Source organism: Python bivittatus, unplaced genomic scaffold, assembly GCF_059951505.1.
Source record: "Python bivittatus isolate LINGU-HERP-01145 unplaced genomic scaffold, Pbiv_v1 ctg000610_np1212, whole genome shotgun sequence".
Lineage (NCBI taxonomy): Eukaryota > Metazoa > Chordata > Lepidosauria > Squamata > Pythonidae > Python > Python bivittatus.
In genome coordinates, this window is record NW_028277088.1 from 21,313,315 (window position 1) to 21,326,608 (window position 13,294).

The following is a 13,294-nucleotide window of genomic DNA, read 5'->3' on the forward strand; positions in this document are numbered from 1 at the left end:
ACTTTGATGAGAAAGCAACCTTTTATGCAGTGGAAATCTCAGGGCATCCTTCGTTTATTGTCTAGTTCAGCAAAATGTAGCAACTTTGCTAATGTCAGAATTTTCAATTTAGTCTGGTTTCCAAACTACATTGTGTTATAGCTGTGGTTGGGGAAGGTGATGGGTTGGAGAGGAAGGTGGTGGGGCAAAAGAGATGGATTTCTCTATCTCTAATTGGAACAGCTGCAACAGTATAAATTCTCAAATATACCTCCAGCTCTGTGTTCATGTAATAGTCAGATGCTTATCACAATGGGTGATGAACCATAGCGACTCAGCATTTCTCCCCAGGGACAGGTTGGCTAGAGCTGCTATGGACAACATCGGAAACATCATACTGCAGGAGGATTTGGGGATTTTTGGCCTGAAGTGAAGGTAGTTAAGGGGAGATGTAGTAGAGCCATAAAAATATTGTATGGTATAGAAAATGTGTGTGAGTGTGTGGGACAGAGAATAACTGAGGCATTTGCTGCCATCAGTTGTGATGGCTACCAATTGAGATGATCTTAAAAGGGGACTGGACATATTCAGTGAGGATGTGGCTGTGCTATCAACAGCTACAATTCTTGATGGATGTATACTGCTTCCTGTATCATAGGCAGAATACTTTACATAATAGCTGATAGGGAGCAATAATGAAAGGCTATAATTTTTTTCCCCATTTTGGGGACTTACTGATTGCATCTAGTTAGCTATGTATGAGATAGAACGCTGGACTAAATAGGCTTTTGGTCTGACCTAAAAAACTTTTCTTATGCTCAAGTCCTAATTCAACAAATCCTATGGAAATCTGTGAACATCACTTTTGAGTAACATTTACCCTTCTTTGATATGCTCCCCACTTTTTCCTCCTTCACACAACTGCAATTTATATTAGGATCATTAAACATGAACTCTAGGAATTGTTAAAGATATTCTCCCCTTGACATTCACCTTCAACCACAGAGCCATGTCTATTTGTGAAAGGACATGTTGTCTGGTTTCTCTCTAGTTTGTCTTAATCCTTCCAAAACTCAACATGGGTTATGACATTCCAGCAACATTTTTGCCCAATGAGAATCAAAAGGCGAACTAGCTATCCCTATCAGAACCAGGGGGGTCAGCAGTGCATAACTGTGTGTTCCAAATCCTATAGATTTTCAAAATGTGAATCCCAGCTTCCCTAGGATGCAGCCATTACAGCTAGTTAAGAAATAGAATATAACTCTCAACTTTCTTTTTTTATTTTTCTGTTAAGTGCTTGACATATGAAAAGCAATCCGGGCAGGGTAACATGACAAGATATTGTGATCTCCCAGGTTTCACATAACTGATGCCAATCTAGTAATGACTTCCTGTTTTGAAATTGTTCTTATGCACAACATTGAATCCACCCATGTTTCCTTCTCTAAAAAGTCTGTAGCTGATATCCACTTTCCCACTAATGCGACTGAGATAGTTAATTTATCAGTTATATCCTACAGGCAGTTTGAGAGTGTATCTTTTAATGCACCAGACAATTTAGGTCTTTATTTTTGCGTGTAATGCAGCAAGAAGTCATTTTACACAAAGTGGAAGCAGGCAAGACTTTCTCCCCTTCACAACTCTGGTATTGCTTTTGTCTTACGGGTGCATGTATTTTGTTTGCATTCCTGATTTACCTGTAGCGCTGAATTTTTCTCAAGCACATTTTATGTCAGCAGCAAAATATCTTTCTAAAAAATCTCTTCAGTCCTTTTTCAAGAATGGTCGCTTTTCATCTATGATATCTTCACTTTCTTAATTATTCTTTCCTTTCCTGTGCAATGAAATTTGTTACTCCGACTATATTTGAGGGGAGATTTTTGTGGCTGTTGGTGCTGCGGTTCAGATAGCTGGGTAGTCCCATGGAAATAAATGGAACTTGCACCCCCTTCCAAAATGTTACAGTTCTGAGATCTGACTGTGTAGCAGGCACATGGAAATATTCTTCCTGAGCTTTTTCTGGGAACTGTTCAAACATTCTCTTAATCACATGGGAGTCTGGGAGGGAGTCAAAAAAGTCAAGATGGTGGCCGCAACTGCACAAAACCCGTGTTTTTTTTATGGTTGTCGCATATGTGATGGACATAAAAGGGATAGGCCTTCAATCTCAGGATCTCAGCTGCTGTCTTGACTTTTTAAAAGCTCCCTGTGGACACACTTGCTTATCAAATATCTTCAAATTTTGCCTTGCATGTTTTTGCATTTCTATGAACCAGAAAGGGGCAACTTTTGATCCTAAATCTAATTTTAAGACCATGTAGTAAAACTTAAGTTCAGGACTGTTGGCTCTTCATTTAGCTTGCGACTTAGAAAAGAGAAGAAGGATGGAAGAATGAAAGGAGGGTGCATATAAGAATGGATGCCCAACCTATTTGGGCTTCGGGCATCACCTATTATTTATTTCAGCTATAACCTCTAAATGACCCCCAGCACATTTTCTCTGGGAAAATGAGGCTCATTAGGAGGGGGAGAGGAAATTCCTGCCTGTGGAACAATGACTTGTAAGGGGTAAGCCCTAGTTCAGGTTTCTCCCTCATGAATAAGTTTTCTATATGCAAACTGTACTTCCTGTCACAAAATCCAGCAGCATGACAGCACCAGATTTGAGCATCCCTCAGTGAGTTCAGAGAAGGTTGGAGGGATGGAGACCAGAGCGGAAAGAGTTCCTCTCTTTCCCTGCATGTCAGCATCAGCAATAAAATTGATTAAACCCCCCACCCTGGATTTTTAACAAAGGATGTGTCTAAAAAGATACAAAACGACCATTGCATCTCCTTCCTTGATGTAAATCAACTAACTACATGTAGCTTAAACCACTGGAACAACGTTCTCATACAACAGCTACACTCTTTGAAAGGTACTTACTAGTTCCCCCTAGTAAGGGGGGAACTTAAGGGGCGTAACCCTTTTCATAGTTCATGGGCCAGTGATGAACAGGAAGGGGCGAAGAAAAAGCAAGAGTTTCCAAATGAAAAGGATATACTGTGTTCTTCCAAAGTATATGTTCCTTCTTCTAATTCTCAGGCTCTGCCCATCAGAGTGAAGTGTAATTAGGGTCAGTTTGGCCTAGTGCAGTGTTGTCCAGACTTGGCCACTTTAAGATGAGTGGACTTCAACTCCCAGAATTCCCCAGCCAGCCATGCTGGCTGGGGAATTCTGGGAGCTGAAGTCCACTCATCTTAAAGTGGCCAAGTCTGGACAACACTGGCCTAGTGGTTAAGGCCCCAGACTAGAAAGCAGGAGACTGTGAGTTCTAGTCCCGCCTGAGGCATGAAAGCCGGCTGGGTGACTTTGGGCCAGTCACTCTCTCTCGGCCCAACTCACCTCACAGGTTTGTTGTGCTGGGGAAAATAGGAGGAGGAAGGAGCATGAGGTATGTTCACTGCCTTGAGTTACTTATAAAAATAATCAAGGCTGGATTAAAAAAAAATTAGACTTGAAAGGGGCCATGCAAGAGGTGTTTTAATTTGGATTCCTACACTGAGAGCAAGGAGGCATTGGCGGTGACCCAAATGCTCCCTTACACCGTTATACAATTCTATGGTCCTACAGTACCAGACAGGGCACTTCCCAACCAAAAGATAAGGAAGAAAACCCTGTCTGTAAGCGTAGCTGTTTTCGTAAACCAGGTATCGCAGCACAAACCAGCAATGACCCTTTCTGTTTTCAACAGAAGAAAACAGCAACTAAAATTTGTAGCTTATTCCAACTTCATATAGATCAGCTTTGTGAGAGCAGATTTCTTCCCACCCCATACACGCGTATTGATTGTTACATACAGATTTTTAGAAATATACATTTTTAATTATTATTAACTAATTGCCTTAATACAAAAGAAAAAGGGAATGGAAAAGGGACAGGGAAAAGAAAAAGAAGCAAATTCATATACCCATCCTTAAAGTTACATGCCACTACATACTACGAATGGTATATGAGTATCATACGGAACCCAGCGTATGCTGTATTTTCATTTGGCTGTGTGTTTTAAAAGTTGTCCTTTTTTGCTTTTTTTTTTTTTTGGTACTTTGGCAAATAAATAGTTCTTTCTCCTTTTTCAGTGGTCCTATTTTGCCTTTAATTTTTGGCAGTCACTATTTGCTCATTTTTAAAAGTAATACTGACCATCTGGAATGTCCACTAAGCTTGAAATTCTGGAAGAAAAGTTGTCCAAATAGCGGTTGGCTCCAGATGTACATGAAAGAATGGATTTTGCTGCCTGGCCCTGCCTTGAAGACACAGCCAGGGAAAAAGGATGCCAATAAATTCCCTTTTAGTTATTGAGCCAGTTTCAGCCAATTCCTTTAATGGAACAGTTCCATGATTTTGTAAGATTTGGGATCAATCTCTAAAATAAATAGTAGTCTGAAGTTCCATGTCTAAAAATATTTTAAAACTTGTCTCATTCTTTTGAGAGTTATCATTTAATTAAGAGAGTATCATTTTTAAATTATTAAATAGTTATAGACATGGAAAATCCTTGGAACAGATCATCAAACTACAGTCCAAATCTGTGCAAATAAACTCTCAAGTGTCTACATCCTTTCCCATGCTTTCTTACTTTTCTGTTCTTTTTCTATTTAATAAAATGTGTGGCATTTTATCTAGGTGCCAATGATGCTTCATGGCAATGGGCATCTCTTACAAAAGTAATTGTAAGGACCATCTGTAAATTAGACACTGATACTTCCTACAGAGAAGAATGAAAATCTAGGCATCATACATAATCAAATGTTAACTAGCAAATGTAATCAAGATATTTTGCACAAGATTTGGTCTGTTAATTTTTGGACTGATAATTTCACATTGTGGATTTTAAAAAAAGTATGTAGATGTTGCATGAAGGTTAGTTTGTTTGTTTCAAGAAATAATATTAATACTCATCTCCTGAAAAAACCAAACCAAACCATGAGCATTGTGGAGAATTTTCTAAAATTAAAATGAGTTAGAATTCAAAGGCCAAATCTAGTGGTGCATGGATCACCCATAATCCATATGGATGATTCTTGAGGTCAAACCCAGTACCATTCCTAATGTCTGATGTTATGACATCTACCACTTTCTTTCTAGAAGTAGAGCTGGTGCATTTTTTAAAATCTGTAAGCTGTCACCTAACATCTATTTTTCTGACACAATGAATTTCTGACACAAGTGCTCAAGAATGAGATGGAGAGGTCCAACTTCTGCATCTTTTTTTACCAGTTCTCAATCAATTTAATGAAAAAGCATTTGCTTTTGAAATTTGTTTCAAAGAAGAGATCTTTGGACAATTTCTCATGTGTAAATTGTGGAATTCCTGCACTTATTTAATTACAAGGTGGCCAAGGTATGTGCGTGTCTGTGCAAATGTCCTGTCCTTCACTGTATAACCTTCTCTTCAGTGGTTTGCAGAGTTCTTAGCTACCCATAGTTCAATTAATTCCCAAAAGAGCAAGTCATAAAAATACTTCTTCCAATGCTTTTTCTTTCCAAATTGGGAAGTATAGGTATCCAGGGAGGTTTCAGAGTGATGGAAAGAGGTATGATAAAGATATTACACCTCTGATTGAAATATCAGCAGTGACTCTACCACCACTAGTAGCAAAGTAAGCTCAGATTCTAAAGAATTCTGAGTCAATTCTCAAGCACCCTGAGAATATGATAAAAACACAGAAGTGATTGTTTGCAGGGGAAGACAACTTGAGATGGCAAGGCAGATTCAGCACATTACTTAAAATAAGTTACAAAGTATGTATTTCATTCAGTGCCAGTATTATTCTCCATACCTGACGGCACTGGCTGGCTCTGGGAGTTGGCTGCACTATCAAGTTCCCATAGCACCCTGGCAGCCATGCCAAATCTGAGGCACTGTAGGAAATATAATATGAAAAATGGTTTCCCAGATCAACTCAGAAAATAAATATGTATCTGGAGAAACAGCTGGCTTCACTGCAGCATGACAGCTGCAAAAAGTGGTGGGTGCAACTTCTGACCCAGGATTAGTGTCAATAACAGCCTTCCCCAACCTGGCACCTTCCAGATATAGGGACTATAGTAATTCTCAGAATTCATAGCCATCCGGACTGAAGGTTATGCTGCTTGAGAATACTGGAAGTTGTAGTCCTAGAACATCAGGTTGGGAAGACTGTCATAGAAACCTGTAGCTTTCTGGTTTGAATTAACATGCCATGCGGCTTCTATGCTTTCGCTCTGTTTCATCTTCTGGTCCTTTCCCACTGATTCACCCAGAGGAGTGATCCTTGCTTGAAATTGCCACAAAGTGCTTTTTTGCAGGATTACAGTGGCAACATCTTCAGTGAGACAGGAAACAAGACTTTCTAAAGGTGGATGGAATACAAAGTGAACCAAAGCTCAGAATTAATGGATAACTCATCCTCTGCATCTAAAAGCCATACAATTCATAGGAGAGGATCTTCTCATTGTCCTTTTCCTTCTCCTCCTTCAGCAGATAAGTATCTGAAAAGAATAAAAGTGGGGCCAGCCAAGTCAAATTATTATGATTTTGAACAATAGCACTTAGGGATTATTGATGCTGAAAGCTTTCTGTCAGGAAGAAAAATTGCCATACATTTTTTCTTCTTCTATCACTTTCAGTGTTAGGACAGCACTAATGCTCTGCAGGATAAGCATAGGTGTTTTAGAGCCATGTTATCTGCAACAAAACTACATTCTTTTTGTTTTTGATAGCTGCTCCTTAATTTAATTCAAACTGTTCTGCCCATCATCTTGGAACAGTGCAGGGTTAGCACAGGATACGTTGTCCACAGAGCTGTGGGACTCTTGTCAAGCTTTCCTGCTCTTGGGATCCCAGTGTGGCTTCCATGTCCACAATCTCTCTGTCCTGACAGACTTTTAGGGATAGTTTTCTGCTATGATTCTTTTACATAAATAAATGTAATCAAGAACCTGACAAGCTGCAAAACAAATGTTAATTTGGGAATTCAAACTTGGTAAGTTCTTCTTGAAATGCAGTTGAAGGAAATTAGTGCCTCCCTGTCACTAGGCAGGATGACATCTGTGTGGAGTACTGAATGTGGAGACTGACAGAAGAGTTTGTGTTTTAACTCCTCAGCTGGTGTATTGCCAAGGTATCCAGGCCAGGTGCACAGAAGTGAATATCCATTGGATTTTTGGGGCAGAAAAGATGTTGTATTTTCTTACTTGGCCTTGTTTACTGAGTCAAAATAATATTGAATAATGCAGGATATGTGCACTGTTACGTAGGGCAAAAGAAAAAACTGAAAAAAGACAACTGTGCTGATACAAAGATTCTAATCACTTGCGCTTGGAACAAGATAACAAATGAACCAGGCTCATCCTATAAGAGAATGTTAGGTGGGTTTCCCCAGTGATGGTTTACAAATTAAAATCATCATCATCATCAACATTACCATCATCATCATCTGACACTTTGATAAAGGCAGCAATAATATTGGTTGTTGTCAAGGAAGATTGTTTTCAAGGAAGATAATTTGAAATGCAGTTAGAGTTAATGAATATGGTTCATACAGACAGCCCGACATGAGAGCAACGTTGTAGTGAAAAACAGAAAGAGGTACGGTAATTCTTGAAGAATTTATTTCCTTGCCCTTAGCAAGAGAAGAAAAAGGGATTCTAAAGGCACTTCCACATAAGAGTAACTATTTTTATTGTTTCCACCCCCTTCACCAATCCAGTTTGAAGAGGTTCATTAATGGTCTTCACTTCACAGAGAGCCAATCTCTCCTACCACCATCTGATCAATAGGAAAATAAAACACTTTAGGGAAAGCAGGCAGAGCATAGCTTTTGGAAAACTTTCCTACCCTTTAATAATAGCAATACTCTGGGGCACATGACCAGGAAGAAAGGAGGGTGCTTAGAATGAAGTAGGTGCCAACCCTGTGAGCTGCTGCCCCAGCCACTCCTTTCACTGACATGCTTTGAGGATTTTCAGGAACATTTTTCTCCACAGCTCCTGGACTGATCTGACCCATTTTCATACTGAATCTTTCTCTTGACATCTGTTCAGGTTTTGGAAAATTATCCTGCTGACAGACATATGGACAGAGAGAATCTTGAGCCCCATTACACAATTTCTTTCCAACATTCAGTTGGAAATGGAGGCACAGCATTCAAAGCCTGGCTTCTGGAATTCTTTCCAACCTCTTTATTAGTAGTGGCCATAGGAAGCGTCTCTATTTTCTTCTGTAACAAAGTTAGATGATGTGTGTGTGTTTGTGTGTGTTGTTTATATATATGTGGGCACTGGGAAGGGAAGGGCAGCCTGCATATATTGTACTTTGGATCACATGACCAGGAGGAGAAGGAAGAAGGCAAACGCCAACCATGTGCCCAACCGCCTCTCCAATAAGGATGCGTTGGAGGAATTTTCTGACCCATTTCCACACCTGATCTTTCTTTTGTTGGCAGCTTCTACTATACCACATTTGATCCCATTCTGTTCAGCTTTTGGAGATTTATTCTGCTGATGGACAGACAGTCCTGAGCCTCTTTACACAATGTCCTTCCATCGTTCTCATGGGTTGGAAAGAGCAAAAAAGCAGGATTCAAACAGTTTTACATCCATGAGCTTCTGAAAAAACAAAAAATAATTCTCTTGCTCTCATACCACACAAAAGAAAAATAATGTTGTTATGCCCATTCTCCATGTTTCAGTATATGTTTGGTATTTTGGCCATTTTTAAAAAAACAAAGAGTGGTTGTTATGAGAGGAGCTATTCTGTTGTGAAGGTGCTATTTCTTAAATTCTATTAAAAAGCTTCTGCTAATTTTGATGCTCTGCTAGTTATCTGCTAACATTTTGCCCGCAGGTATTCTTTAGATTGCTCCCACCATGTTTTTAGGTTGCAGAGTGCACCTCTGTATGAGAAATGAGCAATGGCATGCTTGTGCCCAGAGGATGAGAAGCAGGACAGGGCAATAGTTCAGTGAAACCTGCTTCTGTAAGCAGGAGAAATTAAGATGGGCAAATTATTACAGGAGTTGTGAAACTAACCAGAAAGTCATTAGAAGTGCTAAGATTGTGTGGAGGGAAAAGGGAATGGCCTTGAAGGACAGGAGGAAGAGCTGATACCAAGGTAACAGTCAGATAAAAGGGGCCTGAGCCCAGGCCAAGAAAGTAATGTGAGTAAATATCTCAAACAAGACCCTCCCTAGTTCATACGAAGACAAAGGGAGGGTGTGGGGAAGGACATTCAGACTTGCAAGATTCTGTTACTATAGCTTTACAATACAGGTAGTCCTTGACTTACAACCACAACTGGGCCTGGAACTTCCATTGCTAAGTGATGCGGTAGTTAAATGAGTCACACTCGATTTACTACCTTTTTTCCCATGGTTGTAAAGCAAATCACTACGGTTGTTAAGCAAATCATGAAGTTGTTAAGCGAATCCAGCTTCTCCCATTGACTTTGCTTGTTGGAAGCCCCCTGGGAAGGCTGCAAATGGCGATCGCGTGCTGCAACTGTTGTAAATACATGCCAGTTGCCAAGCACCCAAATTTTGATCACATAACCGTGGGGACTCTGTGATGATCACAAGTGCTAGGCCCGGTTGTAAGTCACTTTTTTCAATGCTATCATAACTTTGAATGGTTGTTAAACGAATGGTTGTAAGTTGAGGACTATCTATAAAAATAGTACTGGCCTACATGGCATTGGGTTCCTAGTCTGGCCTACCCTGAAAGGCTGACAGATTGGGTTTGCTGTTAAGGTTGCCTGCAGTTTATCTCTAACATAATTAGGTTGCAGTAGCCTCTAAGCAAGGGTTTGTGCTGTACCCACAAGTTGGGAGGCATGGTGAAGTGAGAACTGAGCAAGCAGAAAAGCAGGTTACAAAAAACAAACAAACAAACAAACAAAAAAAGGTCCAGCTTTACTTGATTTTGGATGGAGCCAGAGGAATGCTGACTTGGTCCACAAAGAAAAGGTTGTCAAGCATGGTGTCAGTCTGGAAGTACTGCCAAGAGTGTGTAGAGGAGCCCTGCCTAAAAAGGAATTGGTAGTTAGGAGCAAAGAAGCTAGCAGTGGGATTTTTTCATCGAGGAACATAATTTGAATAGGAACCTTTTGGTAGTGAGTAGAAACATGTTGAGATAGGCAATGTCTGGGTCATTGTTATGGCAATATGTAGCTATGATGATAACTTATGGTGGTTATAGATTCTGATTTTCCTTGGAATGTTTTGCCAAATACCTATCACATTTTAGGGTTTGTGGATGAGGCAACCCCTGGAAGAGAGGTAGCAGTAGCAGGAATGACCAAGCCGTTACCCCAAAGCAGGAAGCGAGGTCGGGATGTGAAGATCTTTTAGGAAAGAAGGGTTCACAATTCCAGCTTTGCAGCTTATGGACTCAGCCATCTGCTACACCTTTCCAGTTCAAGAACCCTACTAGCTATTTCAGCAATGAGCAGATTGGTTTGTTCCAGAAGACCAGTATATTATGGGGGACCCTGGAAAATTCTGTGCTTGGGCTACAGGGTTTTGCACACAACCAGACATAAGCATAGAATTTGATACAAGCTATAACAGCAACATGTACATCAAGACATCATCATATAATTAGCTTGAATTATGTAATTTGTGTGATGATATCCTGACATGTGTATTGTAACATCATTTGCCCTCTGGCAGATTCCCCTGGAACGGAAGGAACAAGATTAACCTTGCTGCTTCTATGAGAAATACATATTTTACAGTATTCACAAATGATAGGATAACTGTATGCTTAAGTTTTGAGAAGGAATCATAAAAAACAAAAACAAAACCTTTGTAAATAGCTGAGTTCCAAACAGGCCAAGCCTCCCCTAGCTGAGTGACCCTCAGGTGTATGGACTGAAGCAGCAATATCAAGCTATTCATCCTCCAGTGTGATGTATTCCAATATAAGCACCCATCCCCTTCTGCTATTTATATCAGACAAGCAGAATTTGATGGATATGGATTTGTTCCCAAAACTAGCAACATTCAAACAGCCAAAAAGTGTTTCAGTCCCCCACAACTGTCTACTGGTGACTTAAAAGTCATCATTCTTTAGTAAAAAGGCTTGGGAGGAAGGCCTGAGAAAGAAACAGTTGAACTATAATGTCTATGTCTGACATTATGCTTGAACTCTGTTTTTTTTCCCCCCCCCAATTTCTGATGCACTGCAGAGCTAGAAAAATATGACTGGTAACTGCTGTACGAATTTTGCTCCATTCTTCTCTTACATATGATTTGGGCTCCAACAGAGAAGTATTAGCATTCAGTGTTATGCTTTGCATTTCACGGTATCTTGGTTCCAAAATAATAACATAAATCCTGGTCAGATAGAAGAAATGACAGATAGAAACAGTCCCTGTAAAGAGAGCAGAAAAGAAGCATGTGGCTCAAAGAGTTATAAAATTATATATTTGCACAGCAGCAAAATAGTTCAACTTGCAGTCCTGTGCATGCCTTCTTAAAAATAAGGCCCACTGAGTTTTATGGCATTGATCGTCATGGATACTTAGGCTTCTAAAATTAGTCTTTTTTTTTTCAGATTTCACTAACAGCAATCAATTCACTAAATATAAGCCTAACCAAAAATTAAGCAGTACCTAAAGATTCTTTGATGAGACCCAGTTTGGTCTAATGGTTAAGGCACCAGGCTAGAAACTGGGAGGCCGTAAGTTGTAGTCCCACCTTAGGTACAAAGCCAGCTGGGTGACCTTGGGCCAGTCACTCTCTCTCAGCCCTAGGAAGGACGCAATGGCAAGCCACTGCCAAATCTTGCCAAGAAAACTGCAGGGAGATGTTGAGGCAGTCACCAGGAGTCAACGCTGACTTGAAGGCACTCAGAGGGAAAGAGGGAGGGAGGGAGATTCTTTGGCATAAGTTTGACCTCTATTCTAAGCTTAACTTGGGAGGAACAAAGGTGGATTGCATTTATCTGGCAGGACCAGAAAAAAAAATGAATAAAATATATTTTTTAAACAAATACCTCTTACAATCACGCATTCCCATTTTTGAGATTTAAAGATACATTTTAAAATATATCCATAAAGATACATTTTAAAAGATCTAAACCAGTTCTATGACACTGAAAAACGTCCTATTTTGCTGGCATGATGAGGAAAGCGCCCCAAAGCCCTTGTATGGGTATAGTAGTGGCCACATGTCAGCTTTTTGGCCTGGGATGTCTGTAGGATATGGCCAAAAACATCAAGATGGCAGCCATGATGATGCGATCTAAGCTGTGCCTGGTTTTTATGGGTGGAGCTTTGATTGCAGTGTCATGGCCGCTCTTTTGATCATAACCTACGGACACCTCTGATTTTGGCTGATGGCTGGGAAAGCAAGTTTTTCCTGTATCTTTGCTGCCATCTAATTGTCTCCAGATTTTTGCAGCCCATGTGGTAGGCTACAGATGTACCCTGTGGAATATTGGGTGCTGACTTCAATTTTTCAAGGTGTGCATGTGTGTGTGTGTGTGTGTATATTAGTACATGTCTAATAATACAGATTTTATATATTTTGGGGTGCTTCTGTCCAAACCCAGTAATATTGTAGGCCTATATCTATACCTTTGAAAATTGCAATACCGGTATAGCAAACAAAAAGATAAATGATAGAGACAGTTAATTACTTCCAGACTGCATGTGCCTCTGGTGTGTGTTCTGGTATGTACTTTTTAAAAAAATAGCACTCAACATGCTTATTATTTGTTTATTGTGGCATCTTCAGCATGGTAGTGATCCCTGGGTGACTTCTATTAAAATGAACACGTTCGGCATCGTAAGTCAAGATTTCCTGCTGTTTCTCTGCAGAGCCTTCTTGATTAAAGAATGAAGGGGTCTTTTCCCATTAGAGGGAAGGCAAACCAAGCAGCTCTTTTCATCTCTGTTACCATGGCAGTTTTGTCTCAGACCTCTTCCGGCCCAGCATTGAAGACTTTGCCAGTGCCAGCCTAAAACAGTTTGATTTGATCCGTGCAAATAACAGAAATACTGCCCTCTGCTGGAAAGAAGATATTGTGGCAGGATGGGAGGGAGGCTGCTCCCAGCAGCAGGGCCGCAGCATGAGCTTAAAATTGGACATCTAAAATTGAAGGTTTTCTAGGCTAACAAAGCCTCTATTTGAACCCCTTATTTAAAAAAACAAATCCTAGCCATGTGCTCAGGACTCAGTATCCTCCATCTTCTTAGTCTTATGGTGGTGTTCCTGGGAAGGCTTAGGGAAATGTAGGTAGAATGTAAAACACTGCCCAGAGCTTCTCTGCCTGTTATCACTAATTC

General features: G+C 40.2%; 1 long non-coding RNA gene across 2 annotated transcripts in view; it reads left to right on the plus strand.

The window, feature by feature from the left end:
- Positions 1 to 13,294, plus strand: part of LOC148214576 (uncharacterized) — a 77,879-nt gene that overhangs the window by 44,686 nt on the left and 19,899 nt on the right. The window lies entirely within an intron of this gene.